This window comes from Saccostrea echinata, unplaced genomic scaffold (genome assembly GCF_033153115.1).
Source record: "Saccostrea echinata isolate AGI-Se365-2 ecotype Australia unplaced genomic scaffold, CSIRO_AGI_Sech_v1 ptg000034l, whole genome shotgun sequence".
Classification (NCBI taxonomy): Eukaryota; Metazoa; Mollusca; class Bivalvia; order Ostreida; family Ostreidae; genus Saccostrea; species Saccostrea echinata.
In genome coordinates, this window is record NW_026889783.1 from 2,476,221 (window position 1) to 2,483,177 (window position 6,957).

Here is a 6,957-nt window from a genome sequence, read left to right on the forward strand (position 1 = left end):
TATTCACATTTTATATTTTATACTTTATGCATAAATACATAAACATTTTTATGAAAAACTATATATATGTATATATGTATCTTTGTTCGATCGAGACACCATCCTTTGTGATTTCATACTCATTTATGTGTTAAATATGCTGTAGGTACATGTAATCTGAATTACTTATGATTTGTCATAAATTTGCAATAGAGATTACAAATATTGACAAATATTATTGCAGATATTTCAATTTTGCTAAGGACACTTCCATGTCATATGGTATTTTTATACAAGTTCATGATCTAATTATGTTTTTCATTGGTACATGTATACATGTTCATCTCCTTGATCATTTTGCTGAAATCCTTTCAAATAATTTGTACTCATTTTAGAATATGTAAAATACATGTATCGACAAATGCTACTGACTTGTTTGTATACTTTCTTGTTTAAAATGTGCACTGTGTGAAATTAGTTATTTCTGTTGATGAAGATATTTTGGAAAATTGTGTAAGCATTATCAAAGATTTACAGATATTTAACAGATCATTGGAATGTACTGAAATTTCATCTAAAGCAGAAATACCTGATTTTCAATGTGTACAAGTGTGTATTTCCTTTTGATAAATATGAAAAAAAACCCACATAAATGTTTCATATGATATACATATGATGCCCATTTCATATGATTCTCATATGTAAATGACTTGAAACACACTAAAACTTTTCATGTGCAAATCATATGAAGTTATTTTCATATGATTCACATATGTGAATCATATGTGACTCATATGATTTGCTTCATATGATTCACATATGATGCCCTTTTTTTATGATTCTCATATGAAATCAATCATATGATTCACATATGATACACATATGTGGATCATATGTGGCGAAGTTGCCTGTGTAAACTTAGTTTGTCAACATAATTAATTTTTCCTTAACTATAATTATTATAAATTATAAATTAAACCCGATTTTATTTGAAAACACTGCATGATGTCAATATTCCGATCAGCATGATAACTGTATATATAATTAATAAGTGTAAATAAGAACTTTTCCATTCCCAGCTGCAGACCTGGCACTGGCAGATTTAGAAGTGTTTACTAGTCATATATAGAAACTTCCTGATTATGCGATAAAACACTAGAATCCCTTCTCACATAATTAATTTTGTCAAATAAAAATCTGCAACAATACAGTGACAAGGCTAACAAATTTTGAAAAAAAATGTTCAAATTGGTGACTTCTACTAGTATACGCCAAGCTTCCCTCCTACCCCCCCCCCCCCCCCTCCCCCTTTACCTGCCCCGGTCACTAGCTACATGTATTGTCTTTTGATATTTATGAATCCCACACATATATAAATTGAAAACGAAAAAAATATACATAAGAAAGCTGATGATTTTCGATAAAAAGGAAAAAAAAACCCTTTTCTTAAACAGTCAAATAAAGTCAATGTCCGCTATGAAGGAGACGCGCGTTTTAATTGGAGGTACATGTATGTACATGTAATTAAATGTAAATTAATCGTCTGGACCAGCCCAACTTATGTCGTTATTACTTTTTTTTACGCTGTAAATATTGATTGAATATTTATCATAGTTGCGAAGACGGGGGAAATTGTTTCAAGTACATATTTTCAACATGATTGCCCTTTGTGACGTCATGTTTTCAATGCATTGCGTCATTAATTACATGTAATGTCCCATCATAAATTTCACTGAGAAAGGTTTATATGGTTTTCATTTGCATAAATGGTATTAAATTATTTTTCAAATGCAGAATTGAATTTAAAAGACAATAAAAAGAATAATAAAACCTTCAGATACAGAATTAAACAATTTATTTCTTTTAAAGTATAGACTTATTGTGGAGAAAAGTGACGTCTATCCAAAAATGCAGCATTTTCAACTTCAATTTTTTGTAAAAACGGATGTGGCCGCACATTTGTAAGGTCATTTTTTCTTTTTAATATTAGAAACTGGGTTATATTTGTTCTTTCTGTGAAGTTTCGCATACATACTCGGATGCGCCCATATCGAAATATAGAGTCGAAGAGGAGGGAAACGGCCAAAATAAGGGAATTCCGGAATATAAGACCGGTTTTAAACGTCATATAAATGAAAGGGCGCTTGAGTTGAGAAAAAATGTTACCCATTTCACACACAGGGAAACCTCAACAGTAACTTGATACATTTGATAAAATGTAAACCTGCATTTAATTTTTGCCGATTTTACAGGGCCAATTATTGGGCTTACCGTACCGAGTTCTTTTCATGACTTCTAAATCATTTCCATTTAAAAGCGGGCGTGACTCTTCAGTTGAACAACATTGAATCCCCTTCACTCAAGGATGCTTTTTTGCAATTTTGGTCGAAATTTGTTTTGGTCTTGTATTCCGACTCAACCTGAATTTGATCTTTATCTTGGTCAGAGGTGTTACACAAATCTTTCCTATCTTGGTAAGAAGACACAAGTGACACAGTTGTAAATAAATGTTATCCTTATATTTCGTTTATCTAACTCTGGGGGCACGTTATTTCCTTAATTGTTTCATGACTTGGCGTGAGACATTGCCTGAAAAGGAACTCTCGAACATGCACTTTGACTCTGCAGTCATAGGTGGAATGACAGTTCATACTATATAAGCCATGTCAAACATCGGATTCTACTAAAACAATTTATTTGCTAACAACTAACAAATTGCCTTGATTGTACAAGAGAGATTTTGTGACAAGTGGACCACACTCTACCATCATTGGAATGTTCATCATTGGAAAAGTCTGTCAATATTAAAGTGAAGATTTTTTTTATCAAGAAAACCAGTCACCCTCTTCTGGGTCGATTATTCAATATTCCCCCGTACTGGTACCAAGACGAACTTCTGTCAGAAGAAAACTTGATTTATGACTTCCCCGATATTTTATTCAGGAAAACAACTATTATAAACATATTAACACCACCAGATACAAAAACGTAAATATTTCAGCAAATTTTGGATACATGTACATCGACATATTGTATTGGATAGAGAACGCAAAATAACCAAGCAAACAATTCTACGGATTGTCGGGCAATTCTATTTTAGTATCGAAGATCTTCAGTTCGTACTTTAACTAAACTTCGTAAATCTCTTGGACTGTTAATTTACAAATAAATGGCAGTTTTTAATAGAAAATGTTGCTGACACTTCGATTTATCTTGTCACATTATTGAACATTCCGACTCATTATCAAGGTTGCAAACATGTTCTGTGGCTGTTTTAAGGTGATGAAATTGTGTTTTAAAGACCGAAATTGTGTATTAAAGACCAAAACATTCTCCGTGCTCTATGTTTGATGCTAAAAAATCGAAAAAGTACTCAGTCATGCTAAGATGGTTTGTCTTTTTGTAAATTTTTAGCTCACCTAGTATCAGTCTCTGTCTGTCCATTGTCATATTTTTCAACTTCTGTTTTAGTCGATTTAAACCAAAATGTGTGAGCTGACTCAACTCGTTGCCGTTGGACCCCTGACAAATTCTACGAGCTTGCTTCTTGAGAAGCACCAATCAGATCGAAACTTTCATAAGTTGACAGAAGGTAAGCAGTTGACCTCACTGCACGTGTTACCGAATGTTTGTCACCGCAAAGGTTTAATGTGATTGATCGAGAGCTAAGAAAAAATAATCACGATTTGTAATTTCCCCAAAAGATGTCGCTGCAGTCATTTCGTAGAATATCGAATAAAATTTGTGAAGGATCCAACGGCAACGAGTTGACTCAGGACCCCTGACGCTGTGAGGATGCTTGTAAACGGGATTAAAATTTGTTTTCAGTATATCCCCTTCAAAGGGGAGACAGTTAAAGGCAGAGATTTTTTACCGGGTGATAAATTCAGGGAGGGGCTTATTTCGTACAGGTGTGATACCTGGAGGGCTAGCAGTCTACTTTCGGTCGTTGTCTCCCATCCGTATACACAGGAAGTGACTTAATACACAGTAGAATACCCAAGAAGTCAAACTGTGTTGGGATTTTGAGACGATTTTAAATTAGAAATAAAAAGTTGTAAATAAAGTTTAATCGCAATATTTAATTTGTAATAGATAGTTTTCGATCGACACGATTTTAGCAAGAGTTATTTCCCGTTGGTCGCCATATTGGAGGTATACAAGCCCGAATTTCTTCTTTATTCAACCAATTTAAACTTGTCATACTGGGCAATTGGGTGAAGATAACACAATTTTCTTATGAATTTATGTTAATACAAGCTTCCTTTATTTCGTAATTTTAGTTTTTGAAAAGATTTTTGGCCTTATATTTCTGCCATACGGGTTTAAAATTGGTTGCTCAAAGAGAAAAATTCGCTCGTTGGCCCTCCAATATGGCGGCCAACGGGAAATAACTCTTGCTAAATTCAGGTCTATCGAAAACTATCTATTGAATGTGTGTCAAAGCATCCCCACCCATTAAAAAATATTATTATTGAAAGTATTTGTTGAGCTTTGAAAAAAGTTATACCTAATTTTGATTTATTTTATCTTAATGAATATTATAATTATTTCAAATACTAAAGGTGTGTAAATATAAATATATTATCAAGCTAAAAATTCCATAGTAATACAGCTTCTCTATTGTTTATACCATGTGTGGTAAATATCAAAGGATCAAAAGTTAATTTGAATGTCATCACGAGTGCCAAACAAGGTGTACAGGGTATACACAGGGACTACTAAGTAGATGTGAATCAAGTTCTAGCACCCAATGATGTACCTTAATGTACTTGTTTGGCAGGGGTGCACAGACCAGGTATTTTTGAAGGCGGTGCGTAAAATCTCTGCCTTGAAGAAGAAATATGGAGATAACGCACAGTATTCAAGCTCAAAGTCCATTTAAACAATACAGATCGGGAGCAGAGCAAACACGGACCTCCAAAAACATCAGAGGTGGGTTCAGGTGCCATGGAGGAGTGAGCATCCCCTGCCGACCGGTAACACCCGCCGTGTGCTCCTTGTCATGATCAGGAAAAAACTGGAAAACCCGTAGACAATTCAGTGTGTAAATAATGTCCTGACAATTAGTTTGAAAAAAAAGTGAAAATAATGGCCTAAAAATAAGTATGAGAAACGTCGGTCAGCATTTAACGGGACGAAATAGTTTTAAACAATGGGTTGGGATTCTCTTTCAGATAATTACTGAGCCAAAAAAGACAAAACTTAGGCGAATGTTTCCCAATACATGGTATAAATGCAAATTCTATAATCATAATCTTCGGCTGACAAACTTTTACAATATATTATACGACTAATCTTGGCTCTGTTGTTTTCTATATATTCAATGTAAATTTTTGTCCTATTTTGGCACCAACCTAGACAACCTAGCCCCTGGGGGTGGACTCGATGGAGGTCATTTCAACAAATTTCAATCTTAACCACATGTGGTGAACGGTTAATATTAATGCTATTCTGGAAGAGATTTTTTTAATGATTTTTCCTTAATTATTTCTATATTAAACTTTGATCCCATATTGCGGCCCCCCTTTACCTCCAGTGGGTTATGATTTGAAGAAACTTTACCCAGCCTGGGGATGCTGCATACATTTATTTATACGACTAAATATGACCTTGTTGTTCTTGAAAAGTCACCATTTGGGGGGGGGGGGGGGAGGGAGGGGTTGTTGGGTTAAGATATACTAAAGAGAAATATATTAATACAGGGATTTAAAAAAAGATTCTTCAACAAATCAGCAGGGTTAAACAATTAAATATAAAAAATATAGAACCAAGCATTCCGATTCGAGTAAAATCAGATTCTCGGAGTCGGGGTGACTAGGTGAGCGTTGTAGTTTATGGGCCTCTTTTCTTTTTATGTCAGCATTAATATCAAATCAATGTGGAAAATTTCGTTATTGATTATTTGAGTAAAATTTATCTAATTCTAAAGAAAAATTGTACACTGTTTATCGAATAATAACAATTATCTATGAATGTGACTACTTGATGAATAATAAATATTTAATTGTATAATAAAATCTGCAATCAACCAAAATCACAGCCAATATCCATAATCGGATCACAAAACACCCCAAAATCACAGCCAATATCCATAATCGGATCACAAAACACCACACACTGTTTCCTGTTCTGGAATATGTTTTCAAAAGGAAAAAAATTTAAAACCTAGAATACACACCTATTTTTTAACACTGAGTAAAACACTTTCTCATTGAATAAAAAATCGACAAGTAAAAGTACATGTATGTATGTACAATGTTCACCTAGTCTAGTTAGTTATTCGTTTCTGTTCAAATTTCAAGATTGTGTTAACCTCTGTTTTCACGTTTTCTTGCATGCATATTAAGTACAAAATACCATTAATATTTGAATACATTTGAAGCATTCATAATAAACAGAAATTTCAGATCTAACCTTGATTATTGATTGTATGTTGTTTTACGATCCATTCGAGAATTTCTCACTCATATAGATACGTCACCTTATACCCTTTGAAGGGCTTCAAATTTTGATCTATACTCGACACTCGGAGCCATTGAGCAGTGAGAGACCGTTATCGTGTCAACGCCTTTCGTGACACGGGGGCTCGGTTTTTAAGGTCTCATCCGAAGGACCCGCAACTTTCACTTCAAAGTGCCGAGCGCTTGGCGAAGGAACAGTTGCTACCCACTTTTATCGACTTAAGTCAGTCGCAGATTCGAAATCACGACCTTCCGAACCTAAGCTTGACATATTTTGTACAAGAAATAGGAAAAAAGTTCATTTTCAATGGAGTTTGTCACACAACTTACAAACTCAATCATCCTTATTGTTTTATAAAGTAGGAAAAGAGATGAATACCGTAAGCTTTAGTAATGTTCTGTCTCCCCCAACAAGTTCAAATCATTCTTGATTTTAAAGGAATAATCAAGTCTTAATTAAGAGCTACAAATTCTTGTAATTCCTCTTCAGTGTTCAATTTCTACCATCAATAGC